Genomic DNA, 14,223 nt, shown 5'->3' with positions numbered 1-14,223 from the left:
TGGGAAGCTTCTGTACAGCATGGGGAGCTCACCTCAGTACTCTGTTTTGACCCAAAGGGGTGGGATGGGGGGTGGCTTGGAGGGAGACTTAAGAGAGAGGGAATCTGTGTATGCTTATAGCTGATTCACATTGTTGTAAGGCAGAAGCCAACCCAACATTGTAAAGCAATTATCCTCCAGTTAAAAATTGTTTACAAATCAAAGGTAAACTCAAAAAATTAAGTAATTAAAAAAGAGGGAGGATATGTATGTATATATATAGTTTATTCACTTTGGTGTGCAACAGAAAAAACACTACATTGTAAAGCAATTATACTTCAATTTGGGGGGAAAAAAATGCTCCCAAGAGGAGCTCTACAGGAACTCCACTGCTTGGACTAGAACTTGATGTTATCAGTTTTTTCTCTTGTCTTTTCTGTCCTATGTTTTCTCTAAAATCTCCTAATTTAGACAAAACACTGACCCCACTATTACTGACTCCATATGGAAGAGAGAGAACTATCACACTTTAAACTCCGCTCCATTATATGGTGGTTCGTTTATTTTTTCATTCAATAGAAAAGGCACCTGATGTCTTTTAGTTGCTATAGGGGGCACAGAGATAGATAAAACAGAAACTTACCTGATGAGAGTTTGCATCCTACTGGAGTAGATCAGGCAGGAGTCAGATAAACATAGAAAAAGATAACAAGGCAGGGTGTCATAACCGAGGTGCTTACCAACTTCTATGACAGCTTGAAAGATGATATCATTTGAATGGAACCCCAAAAGATATCTGTGTAATGTTCCCATAGAACATAGAAAACAAAAGCATGAAGAAACAAAATGCGTCCAAGGAATGCCACCATGTTTGATCTGACAATTACAATAAGGGACACAGAAGAGAATGGCCAGGGAGAAAAGACAAAAAAAATATGTGATGATCACCTGGAATTGAGGAAACATGAAGCCGAAATATCTCAATGGGTTGCATGTCTTTGGACCTGTCAGGGGTTGGGTGTCTTCCAGTTCCTACTAGCATCCTAGTATTACTGAGATGTTTTTTCCTGAAGTTGAAGAACATTCCAGACTCATAGGCTGAGAAGCAATTCGATCTTTATAGATCAAAAACTTAATTCAAGTCCTTAAACAGAATTTTTGATTAGCTAAACCTATGAGATTTCCCATTCGTAAATGAAAAGAAAAATGAAGATCCGCTCATGGCTTCCCTCCTCTTGATGTCAAAGCATCAGCTCAGAGAGTGTGCCTTGTCATACCTCGGGGCTCTGACTCCTACACCAGGCCAGTGACTTTGACTTCCTATAATGCTTCCCACAGCAAATGTTAGCATAACGATCTACTTGTCTATTATGGCTCTTATTAACATAATTCATGGGCATCATGTTTAACATATCATTTTAAAAAATATGGTAGGTTATTCAAATCTGAGAAGTTGAAACTGAATATATCAATAAAGTAGAAATTCTGGCTTAAAAAAAACTGATGACCTGTATTAACAAATTTAGAAAAATAGAAATTATGCAAAATACATCCTCAGACAACCATGGAATTAGAGTAAAATTAACAGAAATCTGTATTTAGAAATTAAACAATAAAAATTAAATGAAATCCATGGATGTTTAGAAACCCATAATGGGTCAAAAACAAGTCATCAGAAAAACTGAAAAAATGTTTTGAACTGTATGAAAACAAATACATCTTATCAAAACTTGTAGAATATAGTGAAAGCAGAGCAAAAAGGAAGATTTATAACACTAATAGGTATATTTGAAGAGGAGAAATATCTAAAATCTACAAGTAGAGAATGACAAAATACAGTGGAAAAAAAACAAAGAAGATCTAAACAAATGGAAAGATATTTTGAATTTATGAGTTGAAAGATTCAGTGATGTTAACATGTCAGATATACCCAATTTGATCTAGAGATGCTGGACAATCTCAATCAAGAATCCAAATCCTAGCAAACTATTTTGTGCAAATTGACAAACTGTGTCTGAAGTTTATTCGGAAAGGCAAAAGATTTATAATAGTCTATATAATTCTGAAGAAGAAAAGCAAAGTTATAGGACTCAAATTATCTGATTTGATGTTTAATATAATGCTGTGATATTCCTGAAAGCATGATATTTTGTGAATTAGAGAGCCCAGAAATAAGCCCATACAAATATAGACAACTGACTTTTTTTTTTTTTTACAAAAATGCAAAGGAAATCCAATGGTTAAAAGATAGTGATTTCAACTGGTGATGTAAGAATAATTGGCTATCAATATGCAAAAAGTAAATAAGTCAATAAGTAAATAAAAAAGAATAGAAAAGTCTCCCAAGTAGAAGAATTCCAAATAATTCATGTGATACTCCACTCTCAGCGAGGTGGATCATAACTCTCCATTCCTTTAGCGTGTACCATGCATAGTGATTTTCTCTCTAAGAGAGTAATATGAAAAGAGGGAAAAAATAATAACTTTACAGTAAAGAAATCTGATGAGTCACATTGACAGCAGATACCTTTGATAAGATGTGATGAGAAGAGCACTTTTCTGGATTATCTTCTTACCCCAAACCTGTAATTCCAGTTTAACCACAAGAAAAACATCAGACAATCCCAGTTGAGCAGCATTCCATAAAATATACAACCAGAAGAGAAGGTGTGCTCAGTCACTGAGTCCTGTCGGACACTTTGCAGCCCCATGGACTGCAGCCCGCCAGGCTCCTCTGCCCGTGGGTTTTTTCAGACAAAAATATGGGATTGGGTTGCCATTTCCTGCTCCAGGGGAACTTTCTGACCCAGGGATCGAACTTGTGTCTCCATCTCCTATACAAGCAGGTAGATTCTTTACCACTGAGCCACCTGAGAAGCTACCCAAAATACATGGTCAGTACTTCTCAAACTTGGAAGGTCATCGAACAGGGGAAAATCTGCTTTATGAGAGAAAAATGTCACAGCCTGGTATAAAAAGGACAGTGGGTAAAGACTTCCAAAAAATCTGATTTTAAAAAAAAATCTGATAAAGCATAATTTTAGTTAATTATAATGCATAAATATTGATTAATTAATTGTGATAAGTTTATCATACTAAGGTTAGATGTGAATCATAGGGAGAACTGGGTATAAGATTCATAGGAACTCTGCCTCATTTTTTCAGTTTTCTACAAATTTTCAAATTTCTATTCTAATATCAAAATAAAATTTTGATGACTCATTTTCTTCAAGCAAATACATTATATTTGCTTTTCCCTTCACCAATTGTATTAAGCACTGTATTTTTTCTGTGGTGAATGAATGAAAAAGTGAGTAGTTGAATGAGTAAATACTTTAAAAGAAAATTTGAATTTTGAAAAACTTAGCTGATGATTTTAACCTTTATCATGGTGACTCAACCAACATATTGTTCACAAAGGACACTTTCTGAACAGTCAGATAGTCTCTAAATGATATTTGTAACACACAAATGAAAAAAGTAAGTTGTAGCTTCTTATTTCCACCCAGAAAATCTGGCATAAAACCTTTTTAATAGATTCTATTTTCTATTATAATAAAAAATTGTTGCCAAATGTACTATCTTTTTAACAAAAAAATTACTATATTAAGACTATAAAAAGAGAAATTCTATAGACAAATAAGAAAGCATAATTGCAAAGGAGCTAGTCTTTTTCGCGCCACTGTCCCTTTTCAGATTGCTGGGAGGAATATCAATAGCCTAGATATGCAGACAATACCACCTTAATGGCAGAAAGCAAAGAGGAACTAAGAGGTGAATAGGAGAGCGAAAAAGCAGGCTTAAAACAACATTCAAAAAAACTAAGATCATGGCATCTAGTCCCATTACTTCATGGAAAATAGATGGGAAACAATGGAAACAGACTATTTTCTTGGGCTCCAAATCACTGCAGATGGTGACTGTGACCATGAAATCAAAAGATGCTTACTCCTTGGAAGGAAAGCTATGACAAAACCTGACAGCATATTAAAAAGCAGAGGCATTACTTCTCTGACAAAGCTCTGTATAGTCAAAGCTATGGTTTTTCCAGTAGTCACGTACCAATGTGAGAGTTGAAACATAAGAAGGCTAAGTGCCGAAAAACTGATGCTTTCAAATTATGGTGCTAGAGAAGACTCTTGAGAGTCCCTTAGAGAACAAGGAGATCCAACCAGTCAATCCTAGAGGAAATTAAGCCTGAATATTCACTGGAAGGACTGATCCTGAAGCTAAAGCTCCAATACTTTGGCCACGTGATGCAAAAAGCTAACTCATTGGAGAACATCCTGATACTGGGAAAGATTGAGGGTAGGAGGAGAAGGAGGCATCAGAGGGTGAGATGGTTGGATAGTATCACCAACTCAATGCACATTAGTTTGAGCAAACTCTGGGAAACAGTGAAAGATAGGGGATCCTAGAACGGGATTCATGGGGTCGCAAAGAGATGGCCACAACTTAGCGACTGAACAATAACAATCCCTTTTCAGGGATAACTTGAGGTAGAATCAGGAACTGTAGAAGAGGTGAGAAATTTTCATCAACTTGCCCTGGTCATTGAAAATTCTTCAGTGGCTAATAACTCAGAAAATGAATTCGTTCAGTCAACCCAGTTTTCTGAATATTCATGATAATGCAGATATACAGTTTAATCTTGTTATTAAAGAATTTGGCCCTACAAACATATTGATCTCCGTGAGTTCCTGAGTGTAATGTACTGATAATGCTACAATGTGTAACAATAAAGGAGACCAAACTTGGGTCCAAAGGAAGCAAAGGGCTTGAGTGATAGAGACTCTTCGGTCATCTGGGAGCCAAGCAAGGGGTGAGAATAGAAGAGAGGACTTAAAGTGCATTACATCACTCCTAATTCACCTGGTGCTCAGTTACTCCTTATAACTCACGTGTTTGTGTGCCCACTAGTCCTCTGAGGAAGTTTTCTGGCTTTTCCTCTCCTGGCCTTTTCCTCTAGTTTATAATGATCATGTGCAGAGTTCCCTGAAGAAGTTCCAGGTTCTCACACAGCAGTGATGATCAAATATATATATATATTTTTTTTTAATGTGTTATATTTTTTCTACATGTTTCTCTTGTGAATAAAAAATGTTAACCTGTTCAAAACACTATCTGATGAGACTGTTGGCCTATTATGAACTTATTAAATAAAAATGTTCTTAGATGCAACACATACATTAAAAAAAAAATTTATACCCTCTGATACAAAAGTTTAACTATAAAACATTAGCCTCTGGAGTTGACATAAACATTTAAAATAACTAAAAGACATGATAATAGTAAAAAATTTTTTTAAAAAAACTTAATTTGCAACATGAAGAGATCAATTAATTTTATTTTATGTTAAATGATGAAATCATTAAGCATTTTGTTTTCAAAGAATACTTAAGATACAATGATATTTCAAGACATGTTGTTAAATGGAAACAGAAGAACCATGGATACTTTGATTTTATACACACACACACACATATATCCACACTACATAGCAGAAGGAATGCAACAATAATTGAACAAAATGAAATGAGAAAATTTTAGTTCATATTTTCATAGTGATCTTATATTTTCTGAACATTTTCGCTTGAACAGAAACAGTACCTTAAATTTCACCCATAATAAGAGCTTTACATATACCTAAAAAATACATATTTTTTGTGCTTTGAAAAATCACATTTACTCAAAAGAAAATGTGATTTTCCTACGTACTTGTTATTGGAAAGAATTGTTTAGCCAAATCGCAATAAAGAGATCAATGTTTGGGGGAAATACCATTTTCTTTTTTAGTGATCCTTATTCCATTTCATGGGTAGGGTGGATCATGAGGGCCAAATGTAATGAACAAAGCACATTTACTTTGGAAAAGCAAAACAGTACATGTCACTGTTATTATATAAGTGGAAATTCCAATTCATTTCTCCATGTATTTTTAACCAGACTTATATATTTATTATACATTTTAGTTAAAGTACTCAACTCACTTTGATTCCTGTAGATATCCCTGACTTTTTAAAGTTTGCTTTACCATACTCCTGTTTTTAAAAAAAGACTTTTATTAGTTCCTATTTTGGATAACCGAAAGAACTCAAAATGGAATTTACCTTTTACCCTACCCACCCCCAACCCCAACAAAGACAAAAAGCAAAAATAGAGTTCAGTATGTATTTCTTGGTGAACCATTACAGACTTCACACTCCCAAGCATGAGAGGAACACTGCCAAGCTCCTTCCCCAGGAACAGCACTGAGCAGCTCTGTGTCAAGATGCCATAGCTCTGAATTGCATCTGTGAGCATCTGTGCTTTGTCTTGATTTATTTTATGCATCCATTAGCAAGTTTGTCCTAAGGTAATTGCTTCTCAGCTTTACACAATTTCTGCTTACTAAAGGTTTCATAGGAACAATCTACTTTGGCAATCTGTATTTATAGGAAGGAGTAAAATAAAAGTTATCCTGTTTCTATTTTTGATTAGAATTTTTTTTTCCAGGTAGCAGCAGACTTTAATGAATGGAAGGGAAATAAAAGGATGGGCACAGTCTTTCTTCACAAGTCTTCAGCCCTGACAAAATCAGTTTGGAAAATGCATTTCACTTTGTCACCATCCTTCCTTCTTTTGCCTCCTGCCCTGGCCAAAGTTCACACACTGTCTTTGATCTGTTGTTCTGAGCAAATCTGAAGTGAGATGTTATTTAGAAGAAAAAAACTAATGAGAAGCTATTTGGCAGTGAAAACAATTTCCAGGGCATGAAAATCTCACCCAAAAGTCAAGACTCTTGCTAATCAGGAGCCCTTAGGGCAGCAGACTGGAGCTTAGACCTCTCTGAACCACTGGCCTTAACGGCTGCCAGACTCAGCCCACTGAACACTGTTGGCCAGACAGTCACAGCAGAGTCAATAACAGAACTCATAATGTTTCTTTTTCTTTTCTTCAACTTGATCATTACACAAAGGATACTCATTAATAAATGCTTCCATTCTTCCAGAATATACTTTCACATGGACAGTCATTTCATCTCTCAAGGGCTGGATTATCTCCATTTTCCAGTTAAAATGTTTGAATGGACATAACTTGGACATGATGGGAAGTGGGACTCCTCCCCAGGTTTGTCTGACCCCAAAGCCTTTCATCTTTCCTATGTACTTGAGCTTCTTACTGAACCCATCTTCTGTGTAGTGAGGACAGTAATGGATGATCATTTCCAGTTCTCAACCCTTTAGCAGGCTCTATATCCATACTGGAGGAGAAGAAACACAACTTGGGGGCTGGGTGAAAGACAGGAGAGGTATGTGGTACAGTGGAGATATCCATAGAATCAAACAGCCTTGAGAAGTCAAGAGATAAGATGTTGCTTTCATGTATGTTGTAGAATCCAAAGGATTTATCAAATCATGTCTGGAACAATGAGAGTTTCTGAGCTGTATTTTAGGTAGCTGTGTGGAAAATTGCTTAAAGAAGGTAGAGATTTGCAGACTCAGTTAAGAGATTAGTCTAAACAGGAGAGCACTCTTGAAGATCCAAACCCATGTCATCTAGTTGAAAAGGGAAAGTACATGACAAATGAAAACAAGTTACCAACATGTTATTGACAGGAATCAATGACAAAGTAAATATCAGTAGAGTAGAATGTATGTAGGGAACAAAAAGGATCTCTGAGACCACAAACACATGAAGTTAAAGTGAGGATGAAAATACTAGGAGACAAGAAAACTATAATTTTTCAGTGAAGAAGTCATAATTCTGTTTGAAGCTGGAATTGAATGCTTTAAAAAATTACAGCTAAGAAGTGACCTCCTAAAGATCAGTGAGTTGTAGATTCCTTTGATATAATCTTAATCATATTCTACAATGATGCTGATTAATGGGGGTGGGGGAGTGGGGGGTGTATAAAGCCAGTCATTAGAAGAAAATCTGACTATGGCTAAGAATAGTTCTAGACACATGGTGGGATTAAGCAAGAATGGGACACTGTGTACTAAAAAGTTGGATATAGCTTCATGGGAAATGGCAAATACTTGGAAAAGGACATTGAGAAATCCTTGGGGATGTAAAGTAGGATCAATGAAATTCCTTGGTACTACATTTTTTAAACCCCATGAGGAAAGAGGATAGACAGATGGTTCTTTAAAGCTAGGATAATTTTTTTTTCATCCAAGAAAGAAAATCCACAATTGCCCTTAATTTGCCCTCAGTAAATCCATAAATAGACTCATCCTTTACTAAAATAACATAGTAATGTTTAAATTTTGAATATCATTCTAGTACAGCAAATACACCAATCTCTTTGATGTTGCTAATTGATTTGAACAAAAAGTATAACAAATAACTTGGATTGCAAATTTTTTTTTCCGTAACAATGAAGCATGTTCACCCAACAATTCTATGTGCCTGTGCGTATATTTTTCTTAAGAAGAAATACATACAAATGTTGCAGTCTGTCAATATGATATATTGAGAAGTATCCTTGCATAGATTATGGTGACTGATAGAATTGGAATATATAGCATTGCCTCCCCTTCAAGAGCATTAACTTCTGAGGTTGCTGTTGAGTTCATAAGAATTCAACTCAAAAAAAAATTCTAAAACAAATGAAAACTTGAAACCATATCTTCCTAATCCTTGGGGATGCCTAATCCTTAGACAAAGATCTTAGGAGCACTGCATGTACCTCAAAAATGTTGGTGGATTTTATTTCTGTATTTTATTGATATCTGCATTCATGGATTGTGAAATTGATATGTGCATTTGTTCGGCATATGACCATTTATCCCAAGCTTAAGCATGGATATTCAAATGAAGACAACTCATTTGAAAATATCCAGTTGACAACACAGTCACTCTTCCTCATGGAATTTCTGATATTCAGAGACTTACTAGTTTACTCAAATTCATTAACTCAGTAAAAACACTAACTCAACAAATATTTATTAGGCACACATTACGTAAAGCACATCAGACAAATTAATCTCTTATCTGGTTGTTTAACCAAACTCACTGGAGAGATTTGTAAAAATGGTGAAACTAATTATGTGTGTAGAAACAGCAATGTAATCAATATCTGAAAAGACCTAGATGTTTAATGTCAGTAGGCATAACGATCTGGGAGTTTTATCCAGGTGATCAAACAAGTTTCCGATTATTAGATTATTTGTTGTCCTGAAGACGACTGATGCCATGTGTCAATAAATCACCAGTAGCATGAGGACTTGGAAGGGAAGCATTTGCTCTTCTGTGTGCCGTGGGGTACTGGGTGCGCATATATTAGTTCTCTGTTTTGATATGCCCTTCAACCATTCATACAGCATACTCTAATAGAGTTACACGGCCATGTGGCCGGTGAAAGCTGCCTTCAGTACGGAATGCCGCCAAAGCACAAGATTTCTATTATAGAATAAAATATGGAGAACACATAAAACATCTTTTTAGGTAAGATTATAATCACTGCCGGACTCACACTGTTTCTCTTTCTACTGTTCCTTTCCCTTCTAGTTGTTCCTTTCAGTTATTTATTTAAATATTTATAGACTTATACTACATTCTTGGCATCACACTAGGAGCTAGGGATACAGAGGTGAGAAGAAGAGGGGAGAAAATGACACCTAAACAAATATGTAACCAGTGTGCTCCATGTGATGCTGCTGCTGCTGCTAAGCCGCGTCAGTCGAGTCCAACTCTGTGCGACCCCATAGACGGCAGCCCACCAGGCTCCCCGGTCCCTGGGATTCTCCAGGCAAGAACACTGGAGTGGGTTGCCATTTTCTTCTCCAATGCATTAAAGTGAAAAGTGAAAAGTGAAAGTGAAGTCACTCAGTCATGTCCGACTCCTAGCGACCCCATGGACTGCAGCCTACCAGGCTCCTCGGTCCATGGGATTTGCCAGGCAAGAGTACTGGAGTGGGGTGCCATTGCCTTCTCCGCTGGAGCTTCACAAAAGACAACGTGGGAATGCAAGAAGAGCATGCTCATGCCAGGGAGTGCCTGGATGCCTTTGTTTTTCCAGGGCTCCTTTAAGACTTTATGGACACAGAGTTAATGACTGAAGAGGAGGGTGAGAAGTAAAGAGACCCATCCTAGGTATCTCATAGAATAGTTAGTACAAATTGGGACGAGCCATAGGCCTAAAGCCCAGGTATCATTACTTTAGGTCTAACGTCATTGCCACTACATTACATAGATCCACAGCTCCTTAGAGGGCCTAATTTTTTAATCTATCTGACTTCGTACTTCACCAAGGTCTTCAGTGCTTTAGGGCTTCCCTGGTGGCTCAGATGGTAAAGAACTTGCCTGCAATGCAGAAGACCTGGGTTTAATTTCTGGGTCAGGAAGATTCCCCTGGAGAACAGAAGAGCTAACCACTCCAGTATTCTTGCCTGGACAGAGGAGCTTAGCAGGCTACAGTCCATGGAGTCACAGAGACTGAGTGACTAACACTCAGTGCTTTAATCCGGAGCTCTTTGAGATTTGTCTTTCTGTCTTTATGTCTGGTGCTTTGCATAGTACTAGTCATAAAATACATGTTCCATACGTTTTTCTGAATAAGTAAGTAAATGAAGGGACTGAGTACTGTAGATACAAACAAGGGTATAAGCTTCCCTGGTGGCTTAGTGGTGAATCACCTGCCTGCCAATGCAGGAGACACAGGTTTGATCCTTGATCGGAGCAGCTAAGCACATCCACCACAGCTGCAAAGCGTGTGCTCTAGAGTTTGGGAGCCGCAACCACTGAGCCCACATACCTCGACTACTGAGCCCAGGCACCCTAGAGCCTTGCTCTGCCACCGAGAAACCACTGCAGGGAGAAGACTGGGCACCCCCGCACCGCAACCAGAGAAAGCCCGAGCAGTAACGGGGACCAAGCACGGCCAAAAATGAATAAATAAAATTATTTAAAAAGAGAATATAGGTAGATGATAGATAGATAGACAGACAGATAGACACAGATAATAGAGATCAGAAACACTTTTGCATCCCTCAAATTATTCCAGACAAAAACAGTTCTAAAGCTGACACCACTAGAGGTATTGCAAAATATTTTATCTTGTTACTTTCATACAAGATTGTAACATAACAATTTTGGCCATTGTCAATCCTCATTGCCTGACCAAAAAATTAGAAGCTCCTCTCTTGTTAATTAGGTATTAAATTTCAAATTATTAAGAATAATCCAGAAAAGTCTTAGCACTAAAACTCTGGCAGCAGAAAGGCCACAGATACATGAAGCTAAAAATGTGAATGGAAGGGTAGTATTCTAAATGATCATAATTATTGTAAAGAAAAAGTTACTGACATTGACTCTCAAGTTTTGCACTTTTTAATCATGATATTTTGGGGTAATAAACATGAACATTAAATATAATTATATTACAACATTATTAAATTGAACACAAAGTCTCACATACAGCTAATATTATTTCAAAAGAATCATAATATAAGGGTCTAAATTTTATCTACATATGCATTTGAAGGAAGAACAAAACAAATTCTCCAAACTAAGCACAGCAAAGAAAGAGAAACTTCTGTAAGAATCTTGTGCATTTAGTAATCTTACAGATCGGAAATTATGATCACATGAATATTAAAGTATATTTTCCAGGCTGAGGATTATTGGCAGTATATCTAACTTCAATTAAAATTTTGACTGGCCTGTTAAATTTTTACTTTTATAATTTTTTAAAAATTAGATGCTAAAAGAGATCATTACTTTTGTTCACTCTTCACATACATATCATCAATGACATTCTTTCCTTTTACTAAAAAAGAAAAGAAAACTTTGATAATGTTTCCAAAGACCCACAATATTTTTCTTTTCCCTTACTCCAAGGAGGACAAAAAAAAAAAAAGAAAAATGTTTAAATCTACCAGATAGAATTTCTGCAGCTCACTTAAAGAATTCCACCTTCTCAACACCCTTGCATTTAACTTAATGTTTTTCAGATTTCCAAACTCTATTACCACAATGCTAAACAAATAACTATGGTTCAAAGGTCACAGAAAGAAACCTATTGGGTGAAAGGTTGAATAACTTGAAAGAAAAGTGTTACAGCTCTAAGAAAGAGGTTTAGCAGGTTTGGGACCTTTTGCCTGCTGGCAACAGCCCATTCTTTCTTATTTTGGCTATTCACCACTAAGGTGTTAACTTTTTAGCTGCTGTGATTTGAGCTTTATTACGTTTTCTCCTTCCATTTACTTATTAAGTTAGAGGAAAGATTACTTCATGGCCAAAACAATATTTCAGATTTTATGAATTAGCTTGCCTTAGGGAAAACCAAGTTAAATTTGTAGCCTAAATTTGTTCTCATATTTATAACCAAATTAATTCTGTAAACATGGTTCTTCAGGAACACATTGAACCATTCAGGTTAAAACAGATGTTACTCATCCATGTAAAAACCTCAAATGTAATTCTTTCTGTGTCTATCCACTCAGAAGGGGAAAGGAGGCAACCAAACATATCCCAGGGAGACCAAGGGCATATACAAAAGTTTTACTATCATATTTAAAGTCTTTCTTTCCTCTTATTTCCCTCTTTGAGATTTTGGCAAAGAAGAGAAAGAAAATTTTGTAAAAATTGTTTTCAAGGACTAGTTGGCTTACCCATGACTCTGAATGGAAGATAACTGACTAGTAATAATGCTAACTCCTCATAGGGAGCCACAGACTAACGGGGATAAGAGGAAGCTGATGGGTTCTTGCAGAGATGATAACACGGAAATTCAGTGTGGGTGAATCCGTTCACCCTTTCACTCACCTTTCCTTCATCCTGTGCTAAATGAGGTCCCCAAACATGTAAGACACAGGGCCAGATACAAAACGTGACATCCGCTCATAGAAGAGTCCTTGGAGACTGAAAGAGTAAAATGAGAGAATTTATTTCAGATGATTGAATGGAAATAGACCCTCAAGTTCAAAGAATGTTTCCCTTTTTAAGTTGGCTAAAACTGAACTGTAAGACGTATTACACTGTTTCAGATAAGAAAGATTGAGAAAGAGATTTCCCAGGTTCAGCTGTGGCCTAGGTATGTACATATATGGGTTTGAACACCACATGTTCATCAGCTGCGTTAACTTCTTCTTCTGGCTAAACAAAGAATAGCCCATGGCCACTCCACAGCCTCATAGTAATTCATGGAATTAAAGCTAAATTACACACCTAGGTCATTTGCACCGACTCAATATATGTTCATAATCCAGTGTAACAGGGCTATGTGTGCTGAGTTGCTTCTGTCGTGTCCAACTTTTTGTGACCCTATGGACCGTAGCCCAGCAGGCTCCTCTGTCCATGGTTTATCCAGGCAAGAATACTGGAGTGGGTTGCCATGCCATCCTCCAAGGGACCTTCCCGACCCAGGGATCGAACCTGCATCTCGTACGTCTCCTGCATTGTAAGGCGGGTTCTTTACCACTGGAGCCACCTGGGAAGCCCCTAATAGTGGGGAAAGTTTGTTTCTACCCTACAGGTTGAATTTCCCCTTGAGTAATCTGCGGATGCAGGGTAAGGAGGTTTTGTCCATCCTGGCTATATCTCTAGGGTACCTGGACTTTTAAAGAACTTTCTAAGTTATACTTTACACTTTTCTTATTTCATTATCTTATTACAAATACGTTTGCTTATATCTTTCCCCCCTTTAATAAGTCCCATTTAGGTATATGAGCTGGTTGAAAGTGGAAATGTTGCCGCTGGCTTTTAGATTCTTGAATCTTAGCGCATGTTAGTGTGAACGGTTCAACATTTTTACCTGAATATGCCCTGGAGGAAGTGGACCACGATTTTATAACTGACATGGCCATTTATGATAACTTCAGACTGGAGTTGGTCTTTTGAGTATTTTTAGAAGAGAAACAGAGCGTGGTCCATGCCTTTCAAACCGAATCAAGCCAAAAGTCAACATTCACAAAGTTATTTTAGAATTTATCAGTCCCCAGAAGGTTCATGGTCAACTTGTGCTCTGCTGACACTTGCGGGCTATTACTTCAGCCAAGACATGTGTACAATGGTGTCGGTAAAACACTTTTCAGATGGGCCAATCCAGGATCAGACCACAAAGAAGCAGGACAAGAAGAATGCAGCTTTTCCAGCAATATCTCTTCAGAGTGGCCAGAGACCTGCCCAGCAGGAACTTCTAACAGTCCCTCCTTCCAACAGGAGGCATTTAGCAGTTATTCTCTAAAAACCATGCCCACTGTTTTAACCCTCACTGCTGAAAAGGAAGGAGCAGCTCACTAAGTTTACAAGCAGTCC

Source organism: Bos javanicus, chromosome 21 (genome assembly GCF_032452875.1).
Source record: "Bos javanicus breed banteng chromosome 21, ARS-OSU_banteng_1.0, whole genome shotgun sequence".
NCBI lineage: Eukaryota > Metazoa > Chordata > Mammalia > Artiodactyla > Bovidae > Bos > Bos javanicus.
The sequence above is the reverse complement of the archived record's forward strand: the minus strand, read 5'-3'. Positions refer to the sequence as shown.